General features: G+C 30.5%; 1 protein-coding gene across 1 annotated transcript in view; it reads left to right on the top strand.

Annotated features, from left to right (window-relative positions):
- The window catches only part of Dh31-R (Diuretic hormone 31 Receptor), a 489,695-nt gene that overhangs the window by 311,784 nt on the left and 164,076 nt on the right, over positions 1–13,835 (top strand). The gene's annotated exons all lie outside the window — the stretch shown is intronic.

The raw sequence follows: 13,835 nt of genomic DNA, 5'->3' as shown, positions 1-13,835 counted from the left end.
CAAGAAGTCTGCTTGTCGTGTTGGAAAAATGTGTTGGTAGTGAACTATTTGCGCAGAAGAGACCAAGAGAGTACATCTGAGAAGTAAATGAGGGATCAACCAATATATTGCAGTTGAAATCTCCACAAATAATGACGTCTGTATAGGGTATGAGTAGATCCTCAAGAGTGTGGAGAAAATTTGTCATGTCAATACTATTATTGGGTCTGTATACGCAACCAATTAACAATTTGCTTTCCATTGACGTGATGTTAATAAATACCGATTCAATAACATCGTTGTTAGTCGACTGATAACATAGACTCGACCTAAGAGTGTCCCTAATATAAATCGCTGTCCCACCACCACGACGTTTCCTATCAGCTCTATAAACATTAAAACCTTGAAGTTTCACAAATTCATCGGGAAGTAAGTCATCATACCATGTCTCCGAAACACAAACGACGTCGATATCAGAATTCTCGAACGTAAACCTTAGCTCATCTAGCTTGTTATTCAGACTTTGAGCATTTATATGACAAACTCTGAGTCCCTCCTGTTGACGTGCTAGTATTTTGACCATATTCGCTGTCACATCTCTGGAGGATATATCACTAGCTCTCATCATGGTTCAAATATGCAATAAATTCTACCAGCGGCGCAGAAATGAGATATAAAAGGAAGGTGAAGTTATGAATAGACACAAAGTTATTGATGTTACTAATATTAAAAAATTAAAATTAAATAAACTAAATATAAAAGTTAGAATTTGTGTAAAATATAAATACAAATTAAGTAAGCTAAATATTAAAGTTACAATTTGTGTGAAGTATAGTGTATTATTTACTATTGGCTTCTGGTAGTGTACGAAATCCTTCGAGAATGTTAACATCTTCTATACAAATTGGGTCATCATCCATTTTATGTTTAATAAAGACAAGGCCTTTAAAAGTGAAAGCAGAGTGAATTACTTTTTTCTTCTTCAATCCAATAGCACATTGGAAGATGTTATAGTTAGAATTGGAAAGGTTTTCATTAATATAAAACTGTCTATCAGAATCGAATCCAAGAATATCCAAAGTCAGAATTTTGTCATGAGTCCTTTTATATTTTGACATTTAAAGACGATTTTTACTTGAAACATTGCGTAATTTCTACTTGAAGTCGAGTCTGAATTTGAAAATTTAAGTTTTCGTTAACACGTTTTTAAAGTACTTTAACTTCACATGAAGAAAAACACAGAAAAAACGAATAAATTAAAATTTGCTACCTAGAATCAATTACGCAAAACTTACATTTAAAAGACAATTCTATCCTAGGTTAGGTTAGGTTAGGTGGTAGCCCGATGCATCAGGCTCACTTAGACTATTCAGTCCATTGTGATACCACAGTGGTGAACTTCTCTCTTATCACTGAGTGCTGCCCGATTCCATGTTAAGCTCAATGACAAGGGAACTTCTTTTTATAGCCGAGTCCGAACGGCGTTCCACATTGCAGTGAAACCACTTAGAGAATTTTTGAAACCCTCAGAATTGTCACCAGCATTACTGAGGTGGGATAATCCACCGCTGAAAATCTTTTTGGTGGTCGGTCGAAGCAGGAATCGAAACCACGACCTTGTGTATGCAAGGCGGGCATGATTTCGTGATTGAATCAGAATTTTTTTCTGTGCATTTTGGGGATTCAAACTGCTTTTTTGAAAGCCCCGTAGGTAATGATATATGTGATTTACGCATATTCCATAATAATAACATTAAAAAGGATCAATTAATTTTGTTATTAACTCAGAAAATATTTTTTTCTGTCTGCAAATAGCCCTACTACATTAATCTCCACGATTCATACAGAATATAATTTTAAGGGCCACCGATATTGAAAGGTGTTAACGAAAGCCAATAAATGTGATTGACCACAATATTTAATTGATTGGATTTGGAAGGTGTGAAGTGGAAATGACCAATGATAAAAATACAAATGTTTGATTTCAATTCGCCCATTAAATTTTTTGAAATTAACGTTGTGCAAAGTGAAGTGTAACGGCATAAGGCCATATGGAATAAGAGAATTAAAAATAAAACACATCGTTAATCTCAACGGTACTTGGATACGCTAGGAATGAAGTTAACCAATTCGGATTATTCTCCATCATCATCATCATCATATCGGAAACGCCCAAGGGATTGTGTCATTCATATGCATTCCGTGTCATTGATACACAGGTAACATGTAACCGGAAAAAAATCTTTCCACTTCAGGTGTACTAACAAACAGCCATACTTCCTCTAACCAACACCAACAGGCCATCAGACCGACATAACTTGGGGCTTGTGAACAAATAATCCACCACGCCACGTAAACAGCATATTCACTTTGTAACTGGTGACGTGGCACGTATGCTCTGGGAAACCACTTAACAGTACCAACAAATGGAAAAATTTTCAAAAATTTAAGAACTGCTTGCATTGCAGGATAATGGTCGAGTCACCAGAGAAAAGGTAATTGCATGTTTTCTATTGAAATTCTATGCCTGCCTCTTCAATGCCGTTGATGCTTTGATGTTCTATGGAGTTTTGTTTCTTCGTTGGCGTATAGTTTTAAAGAGTGAGTGGTGGTGGTTTCATGTGATGGTAAATATACTTCCTGGGTTCATGTCAGGAGTTTTATGTTACTCCCTTATCGCAGAGAAGCGTCAGCATTATTGGAACTGTTACAATTTAGGGTAGTCGCAAAAACGAATTTTCTCATTTCGATAAATCCATATTGCCAATCACCTCTGTGGCTTTGTCAGGTTGTGATAGCATAGAATTGCAGCAAATGTAGAGCATTGTGGAAAAATATATCACGAAAACGGATGAAATACATATTGAAAAATGAGCTTGGACTAAAGCCATGGAAGTTCCAAAAAGTGTCAGAGCTCACACTTTACATACCAAAGACTTAATTCGCTTCCTGTTGGTGCACAAACAAAATGATCGGGTTTACTCGTCAAAGAAGTAAGCTCAAAATAAACACCTAAAGGTCTCCCTGAAAAGGAAAAAAATGAACAAGTATATACGGCCGTAAGTTCGACCAGGCCGAATCTTATGTACCCTCCACCATGGATTGCGTAGAAACTTCTACGAAAGACTGTCATCCACAATCGAATTACTTGGGTTGTGGTATCTTAATACTTCTTAACATCGTTTTCTAAATTGTGAGTTAGTCCATACGTGGTATATATTAGACAAAAAAGGTATTTATAAGTAAGTCTACAAATAATTACGATTCCATATGGACTTTTGGACGGTACGTAGAGAGCCAGAATTGAAATATGGGGGTCGCTTATATGGGGGCTATATACAATTATGAACTTGATATTGACCAATTTTTGTGTGATTGGGGATCGATTTATCTGAGGGCTATACATAACTATAGACCGATATGGACCTAGTTAGGCATGGTTGTTAACGGCCATATACTAGCTCAATGTACCAAATTTCAACTGACTCGGATGACATTTGCGGCTCCAAAACTAAATCTCGGGATCGGTTTATATGGGGGCTATATATGACTATGGACTGATATGGATCAGTTTTGACATGGTTGTTAAATATCATATACTACCACCACGTACATAATTTCAACCAGATCGGATGAATTTTGCTTCTCCAAAAGACACCGGAGGTCAAATCTGGGGATCGGTTTATGTGGGGGCTATATATATTTATGGACTGATATGAACCAATTCCTGCATGGTTGTTGGATACCATATACTAACATCACGTACCAAATTTCAACCGAATCGGATGGATTTCCAAGAGGCTCCAGAGGTCAAATCTGGCGATTGGTTTATATAGGGGCTATATATAATTATGGACCGATTTCGACCAATTTTTGAATGGGTGCTTGAGGCCTTATATTAACACCACGTATCAAATATCATCTGAATCAGATAAATTTTGGTCTTCCAAGAGGCTCCGGAGGTCAAATCTGGCGATTGGTTTATATAGGGGCTATATATAATTATGGACCGATGTGGACCAATTTTTTAATGGTTCTTAGAGACTATATACTAATATCATGTACCAAATTTCAGCCCGATCGGAAGAAATTTGCTTCTCTTAGAGGATCCGCAAACCAAATCTGGGAATCAGTTTATATGGGGGCTATATATAATTATGGACCGATATGGACCAATTTTTGCATGATTGTTAGAGACCATATACTAACATCACGTACCAAATTTCTACCGGATCGGATGAATTTTGCTCCTCTAAGAGGCTCCGGAGTTCAAATCTGGGGATCGGTTTATACGGGGGCTATATATACTTAAGGACCGGTATGGACCAATTTTTGCATGGTTGTTAGAGACCATATACTAACACCATGTACCAAATTTCAGCCGGATCGGATGAAATTTGCTTCTTTTAGAGCAATCACAAGCCAAATTTGGGGGTCCGTTTATATGGGGGCTATACGTAAAAGTGGACCGATATGGCCCATTTGCAATACCATCCGACCTACATCAATAACAACTACTTGTGCCAAGTTTCAAGTCGATAGCTTGTTTCGTTCGGAAGTTAGCGTGATTTCAACAGACGGACGGACGGACATGCTCAGATCGACTCAGAATTTCACCACGACCCAGAATATACAGTCTGTCAAGAAAGTCTTTTGACATTGCCAACTATTTCAAATCCAAAAAAAAAATTGAAATATTAAATATTTTATTAAATTTTTAATTCTGTGTACGTATGTATACTTTGCAAAATACATAATAAAATATTATTTTAAAATTTCATTATATTTAATTTTGGAACAAAACATAATTTTGATCCCATTGTCAAAACACTTTCTTGACAAACTGTATATACTTTATGGGGTCTTAGAGCAATATTTCGATGTGTTACAAACGGAATGACAAAGTTAATATACCCCCAATCCTATGGTGGAGGAAACACTTTATGGTGTTCGGTCGAAGAAGGGTTCGAATCCAAGACCCTTGTATGCAAGACGGACGTAGCAACCACTGTGCCACGGTGCCCAACTAAATGTTTGTTTCTGTTAAATAAAGTTTGTTTAATCGGCTCGTGGGCGCCGCAAGATATGCTATATAAATATAACTTATGTGGATAATTGTCTATTGATGGCAATAACAGCAACGTAGCTCAGTGGATAGTGTGTTGGCTTATAAATTGCATGGTCCGCGGTCCAATTCTCCGTCCAGGCGAAAGGTCAAATTTAAAAAAATTATAATATCGAATAATTTCTTCTATATTGTTTGTATTACAGAAAAAGGTGCTAAGAACTAAACAACCTCGTGAAAGTGAGAAAGATGTGAGGGAAAATGCAAGTAGTCAGAAATGTTGTATTGCTTTTTTTTGTTTTTTTGAGTTAGTCTTTATGAATTAATTTTTACATCCTGGAAAAGAATAAACGTTTATCACAAAAAGAATATACTTTTCTTCCAAATAGACTTCCTTACAGCGAAAAGCAAATGAGAAACGAACTTTGTTTGTCTAAAATTTATTATTTTAGACAAATAATAAATTTTAGACAAACAAAGTTGTTAAAATAAAGAACATCTTTGGGTGGACATTTTTGGAAGTGCTTTTAAAGTTGTGCCTTTAGAAGTACTTGCTGGGATATTAAAGTTTTTAATATGAAACTTCAAAATGTGTCTTATTGTAGACTTAGAGTCGGAAAAGAACAGTGCGTGATATAAACGAAATGGACTGTTATTTTGCAACAAAAATTATCTTTTTTATTGCAAAACGAAATATTTTTTAACAAACAATTTGTTTTGTGATAAAAAAATTTAGAGTTTCCAAAAAAAAAAAATCTAACAAAAGAGCTATGTTTTCGATACACATTTTTCCAAACGGATTTTTTCTGTGTGTGTATGCTAAAGTTGAAAACGATCGGACTGAAGCTGCAGGCTGTTTTTTTTTGCGCAAAAAAATACATTTTTTTGGGCACAAAACTACATTATTTAATTGTAAGACGTTGCGCAGTTGTTCCAAATCGCTGTTTTTAGGAAATAATTCTGCAACTTTTGAACGGATAAAACTGAGATATTTTCCTCTAATTTTGAAAATTTGTGGGTCCCTAGTGGGTCCACGGGCTGACCTGTAGGCGTTGAAAATTGGTCACCTCGGGCGTATGAAATTTCGTTCTTGCTGTTAACTCCGTAGTTTTGAACCGATTTCGCGTGCGTGTGCAATTATCTTTTACCGTTAGCCAGATTTGAGCCCCTAAATTTATTTTTTTTTTTTGCAAAACTTTGACAAAGTACGGTCAGTACGGTCATTTGGACCCACTGTGCGATGGTACACTAAACGATGAGTTTTCGACTGATGCATAAATTTATTATAACCTGTACCACAGTAGTGGAAAATGGTATAAAAATTTTGATCAAATCATTCGAGATTTAAATAAATAATATGTGAATATAGGCTATGAACTTTTATATATAGCTTCCAACAAAATTTGAAGGCAAAGGGAACAGATCTACAGAATAATGCAGGGTATAACATATAGTCGGCTCCGCCACACTTTTGACTTTGCTTATTTGGTCATTTTAAAATTTTTACATGTTATTAGCCAATTTAACGTTATTAATTATAGCTCTCATAAAATTTGAGAGACTTCAGATGGCATCGAATTTTTTGGTCTCCTGAATACTACTACGCCCTGTACTATTCTGTAGACCAAAATATGGTTGGTCGACTTTAGATTTTCCATACTTGTTTTATTAAAAATAGCAAATTAGTTTTCACTCAGAACACTTTTGGATTTCATCCGAGTCCCAAAAACAAACTGTGTCAAAATTCATGCAATGACAAAATGTCACACAACGATCATTCATACAACAATCACAAGATTTCAATGTGATGACATCAACAGGTGGTTTACTTCACAGCCAGATGAGCACTTTCAAATCGTGTGCAAAAAAATTTAGCATTTTTTTTTGGAAAATTATTTTCCCTACACTCAAAAAAAAAACAGTGAGCCCTAAATGGAACTAAAGCCAATTTAATTCTATTTTAGTTCAGGGAATTATTATCTTTTAAGAAGGTTCGCTTGACTGTAATAATTTATTGTGTACGTTAGTCAAATGAACCAAAAAGGGGGAGAAAATTATACACAAGTGAAGCATAAAGATTCACTAAATTGTTGTATCCCACAAAATAGTTCAGAATTTTTTAAAATTTGTAAATTTTATCAATGATGCGTCCATCATAAACTTTGTATGGTACTAAAGATATTTTAGCCGTTTACTCCAATTTTTATACCCTCCACCATAGGATGGGGGTATATTAACTTTGCCATAAAGTATATATATTCTGGGTCGTGGTGAAATTCTGAGTCTATCTAAGCATGTCCGTCCGTCCGTCTGTTGAAATCGCGCTAAATTCCAAACGGAGCCACTTAGAGAAGTAAATTCCATCCGATCCGGTTGAAAATTGGTACGTGGTGTTAGTATATGGTCTCTAACAACCATGCAAAAATTGGTCCATATCGGTCCATAATTATATATAGCCCCCATATAAACCGATCCCCAGATTTGACCTCCGGAGCCTCTTGCAGGAAAATTCATCCGATCCGTTTGAAATTTGGTACGTCGTGTTGGTGTCTAATAACCGTCCAAAAATTGGTCCATATCGGTCCATAATTATATATAGTCCCTATATAAATCGATCAACAGATTTGACCTCCGGAACCTCTTGGCGGAGCAAACTTCATCCGATTCGGTTGAAACGCGGTACATTGCGCTAGTATATGGCCGCTAACAACCATGTCAAAATTGGTCCATATCGGTTTATAGTTATATTTAGCCGATCCCCAATCCATATCGGTTCACAATCAGGATTGCCACTTGAGCCAAACATAATCTACCAAAATATTATTTCTAGAGAAAATTTTGTCAAAATTTTGTTTCTATAGAAAATTTTGATAAAATTTTATTTCGATAGAAAATTTTTTCAAAATTTTATTTCTATAGAAAATGTTGTCAAAATTTTATTTCTATAAAAAATGTTGTCAAAATTTTATTTCTATAGAAAATTTTGTCAAAATTTTATTTCGATAGAAAATTTTTTCAAAATTTTATTTCTATAGAAAATGTTGTCAAAATTTTATTTTTATAAAAAATGTTGTCAAAATTTTATTTCTATAGAAAATTTTGTCAAAATTTTATTTCAATAGAAAATTTTTTCAAAATTTTATTTCTATAGAAAATTTTGTCAAAATTTTATATCTTTAGAAAATTTTGTCAAAATTTTAGTCCTATGGAAAATTTGTCAAAATTTTATTTCTATAGAAAGAATTTTGTCAAAATTTCATTTCTATAGAAAATTTTTTCAAAATTTATATCTTTAGAAAATTTTGTCAAAATTGTAGTCCTATGGAAATTTGTCAAAATTTTATTTCTATAGAAAGAATTTTGTCAAATTTTATTTCTATAGAAATTTTTTTCAAAATTTTATTACTATAGAAAATTTTGTCAAGATTTTATATCTGTAGAAAATTTTGTCAAAATTTTATTTCTATAGAAAATTTTGTCAACATTTTATTTCTATAGAAAATTTTGTCAAGATTTTATTTCTATAGATGATTTTTGCATAATTTTATTTCTATAGAAAATTTTGTCAAAATTTTATTACTATAGAAAATTTTGTCAAGATTTTATATCTGTAGAAAATTTTGTCAAAATTTTATTTCTATAGAAAATTTTGTCAAAATCTTATTTCTATAGAAAATTTTGTCAAAATTTTATTTCTATAGAAAATTTTGTCAAAATATTATTTCTATAGAAAATTTTTTCAAAATTTTATTTCCATAGAAAATTTTTTCAAAATTTTATTTCTATAGAAAATTTTTTCAAAATTTTATTTCTATAGAAAATTTTTTCAAAATTTTATTTCTATAGAAAATTTGTTCAAAATTTTATTTCTATAGAAAATTTTGTCAACATTTTATTTCTATAGAAAATTTTGTCAAAATTTTATTTCTATAGAAAATTTTGTCAAAATTTTATTTTGATAGAAAATTTTTTCAAAATTTTATTTCTATAGAAAATGTCAAATTTTTTTTTTTTATAAAAAAATGTTGTCAAAATTTTATTTCTATAGAAAATTTTGTCAAAATTTTATTTCAATAGAAAATTTTTTCAAAATTTTATTTCTATAGAAAATTTTGTCAAAATTTTATATCTTTAGAAAATTTTGTCAAAATTGTAGTCCTATGGAAAATTTGTCAAAATTTTATTTCTATAGAAAGAATTTTGTCAAAATTTTATTTCTATAGAAATTTTTTTCAAAATTTTATTACTATAGAAAATTTTGTCAAGATTTTATATCTGTAGAAAATTTTGTCAAAATTTTATTTCTATAGAAAATTTTGTCAACATTTTATTTCTATAGAAAATTTTGTCAAGATTTTATTTCTATAGATGATTTTTGCATAATTTTATTTCTATAGAAAATTTTGTCAAAATTTTATTACTATAGAAAATTTTGTCAAAATCTTATTTCTATAGAAAATTTTGTCAAAATTTTATTTCTATAGAAAATTTTGTCAAAATTTTATTTCTATAGAAAATTTTGTCAAGATTTTATATCTTTAGAAAATTTTGTCAAAATTTTATTTCTATGGAAAATTTTTGGTTAAATTTTATATCTATAGCAAATTTTGTCAAAATTTTATTTCTATAGAAAATTTTGTCAAGATTTTATATCTGTAGAAAATTTTGTCAAAATTTTATTTCTATAGAAAATGTTGTCAAAATTTTAATTCTATAGAAAAAAATTTGTCAAAATTTTATTTCTATAGAAAATTTTGTCTACATTTTATTTCTATAGAACATTTTGTCGACATTTGATTTCTATAGAAAATTTTGTCAAGATTTTATTTCTATAAAAAAATTTTGTCAACATTTTATATCTGTAGAAAATTTTGTCAAAATTTTATTTCTATAGAAAATTTTGTCAAAATTTTATTTCTATAGAAAATTTTGTTAAAATTTTATTACTATAGAAAATTTTATCAAAATTTTTTTTCTATAGAAAATTTTGTCAAAATTTTATTTCTATAGAAAATTTTTTCAAAATTTTATTTCTATAGAAAATTTGGTCAACATTTTATTTTTTGCCGTTTTTTAAGAAAATTTCATATGTTGGAAAAAAAAATTGGATTTAAAAATTGTTAAAATGTCTTTAGCGCTGTACGAATTTCGAGACAGGTACAATTTTAGTAAAATTTACTCATTTGAGAGACTTATGAACTCAATTTAAGCAAATTTCTGCCATTTTAGGAAAATATGCACTATTTTATTTTTTAGTAAAATTGTGCACTATATTTGTATACAACTTCTTTTCTTATTTTTAGTTCACGTCATTAAAGTTAGCAAAAAAATTATTTAAATAAGGAACATTTACTCATATTGTTCAAAATTTAACTAAAATCAACTAATCTTCATGAACTAAAATAAAGTTCAGTTGGCATTAAAGCCCCTTTTTCTGGGTTTTTAACAAATGAAAGAAAAAATAATTATATCAAAATAGAGTATAGTAAATTCTATAATTAATCTGTATTTTGTAAAATTAACCAACAATTTCCTTCCTGGGTTCATTGTTTTTTTTTGTGTATACAATTGCAATGCTTTACTCTTTCACTTCTCCAAAAGTTCCACATACACTTCTGGCACCAATGACCTGTTGACACTTGAAATTTTTTGATACGTTGCCAATGTGGTGACGCTTATGGAGATGTGAAATTCAAGCAGTGACAAATTTTTAATCCTCCATCACAAAGAGGACACTAAACTGAATGGTGTTCAGTGACATTTGTGGATAACGTTTCAGTTGTTAACTGCACATGCAAATGCAGAATAGGATATACAACCGTATCGATACACACACAGAAAAAATATGATTGGACATGGTTGCCGCATCCGGTTAATGCTTATCTACAGTAGGTAATTGTCGCGAAACCCATGTATTTTGTCTTTGTAAAAATAATTTTCGAGCGGAGAAAAATATATGTTGGCAATAAGCATTTAAATGGTTCTGAAATGCCGCAAACATGTTCTATTATTTAAATGATAGAATTTGCGACCATTACATGGTCAGGGAAATCATGTTCCTGACCATTCAATTTTTTTACTTTTTTGTAGAGAAAAAAGTATTTCTATAGGTTACGTATAGACATGTCTAAAACCATTACATGACCATAAAGACCATGTACATTGTTTTCGTGACCATTTATTTTGTTAATTTTTTTGCAGCGAAAATAATTTTATAAAATCATTGACCAGGTACACACAATTTTCATTTTGCGCGTCAGTCGTGTGTTGATTGTTTCTTGGAATGGACGGAGAATACGGATTTACTGTGTTTTGTGTTAATTTATTTAATTTTATGTGAACACAGAAAGGAGATTGTAATTGAAAAAAAAGTTTTTTGGTCTGCATTTATAAATTTATTTTTATTTGCAGTTACATGATGTCTGCGTTGGTATATTTGGTGGGCACGAAGTAAATATGTTGAAATTGAACCAAAATAGAGTGTGTAAAAATATTTGATATTTACCTGCACGACATTATAAATACAAAAAAACAATGAATTAGTTTATAAATAAATAAAAACAAATTAATAAAGTTAATTTTGTGTTTTGTTTTCTCAACTGGCGTCCTTTTTTCGACGACGAAAAAAGATTTTTCATAAAGATCAAAACATTTTTGGTTGTGACCATGTTCTTTTAACGGGAAGAAAAACATTTTTGACGAATACCATAACATTTTAGATCGTGACCATTGTCTTTTAATGGAAACGAAATTCTTTTTATCAATATAATAACACTTTAGATGAGGACAATTTCAATCAATGAACTAGAACATGGTTCTAGTTCATTGAGCCAACATGGTTGCAGGTGAAAATGTTACATGGTCGCCGCAAAAATTGCTTCTATCATATTATTTTGCTCTTCAAATATGATTGTGACAAAAATGTTTCTTCTCTGCGTGTATAGAAGCAGTTGAGTCAGTTGGATATTTCCATTGCCAATGGGTCACAATAATTGAAATTTTATTTATTTTTGTATCTTTCTGCAGTAAAGAGGAAAAATGGATTTAATTTGTACTAATACCTCCTCCGTTTTTTCGTCCATCCTCTTTTGGATTTTACCATGTCACTGTAAAATTATATGAATATAATTGATTTTTTTCTCATTACAATTGGGAATACATTTGTAAACATGGTTGGTTTTCTGTAGATTTTCTATAGACATAAAATCAAAATTTTACTTCTATAGAACATTTTTTCAAAATTTTATGTCTATAGAAAATTTTGTTTCGGTAGAATATTTTGTCAAAGTTTTCTTTCTATAGAAAATTTTGTTAAAATTTTATTTCTATAGAAAATTATGTCAAAATTTTATTACTGTAGCAAATTATGGCAAAATTTTATTTCTGTAGCAAATTTTGGCAAAATTTTGTTTCGGTAGAAAATTTTGTCAATATTTTATTTCTGTAGCAAATTTTCCCACAATTTTATTTCTATAGAAAATTATGTAAAAATTTTAATTCCATACACAAAGAACAAATATTTTTTGTCTTCAATCACGAAATTAATTGATCCAATTGATTTTTAATTGAAATGTCTTCAATCACAGAAATGATAGTATCAATCACCAAAGACAATTAAAAAATTAATTGTTCCAAATAAAAAATAAATTGATACAAATGTGACTGATTTTTATTTCAATTAAAAATATTGTTGTTAATTGAATATCTTTTGAAACCCAATTAGAATTTTAATTGAAAAAAATATGGTGATATTTTGTACAAAATTATGACAAAATTTTATTTATACAGAAAATTTTGTCAAAATTGTATTTTTATTGAAAATTCTGTCATAATTTTATTTCTATAGAAAATTATGTCAAAATTTTATTTCTATAGAAAATGTTGTCAAAATTTTATTTCTACAGAAAATTTTGTCAAAAAAAAAAAAACTGTCTATAGATAATTTTGTCAAATTTTATTTTGTAAAAATTTTATTTCTATATCGACCAGATGATTTGGGTCACCGCTATTTTTATCCGATTTGCCTGAAATTAAAAAACTAGAGTCTATAAGGCCCTTAAATGAAGCAAATATTGAACTAATATGTACACCCTCAAAAAAAATCGCCTCTTTAACATATGTTCCAAACATATTTTGCAGGAAGCACATATATTATTGGATACTGCCGAAACATTAATATGTTTGTTTTATGTGAACATATTATATGTTTGGAAACATTTTGAGCCCAACAATATTATATGCTTGGAAGAATTTTTCCCGATTGTGCTCATTCCCTAACATACTCGTTATTTTCACTTCCACGAAATATTTTAATTCTTGGCACCTTTTTCTGTAATACAAATAATGTTGAAGAAATTATTCACTTTTTTATTTTTTTTTTTACTTTACCTTTCGCTTGCACGGAGAATCGAACCGAGTACCATACAGTTTGTAAGCCAACACACTATCCACTGGGCTACGTAGCTGTTATGGTCACCAGCAGATAATTATCGTTATAAGTTACATTTATATAGCATAGTTTGCAGCGCCTACGAGCCCATGCAAACATAACATTATTTAACAGAAACATGCATTTGTTTGCCACGTGGAGCAGTGGCTAGCATGTCTGCCTTGCATGCAAAGGGTCGTGGGTTCAATCCCTGCTCCGACCGAAAACTTTTTTGTTGTTGTTTTTTTTTTTTAATTTACACATTTATATTTATACTATATTAAATTTTTATAATAAAACTTCGAAATGTGGGTTATTAAAGATTTATAGTCATTAACAGTGCTTGATATAAACGAATTTGAC

The sequence above is a fragment of the Haematobia irritans genome, chromosome 5 (genome assembly GCF_050003625.1).
Source record: "Haematobia irritans isolate KBUSLIRL chromosome 5, ASM5000362v1, whole genome shotgun sequence".
NCBI classification, from domain to species: Eukaryota; Metazoa; Arthropoda; class Insecta; order Diptera; family Muscidae; genus Haematobia; species Haematobia irritans.
The sequence above is the reverse complement of the archived record's forward strand: the minus strand, read 5'-3'. Positions and strand labels throughout refer to the sequence as shown.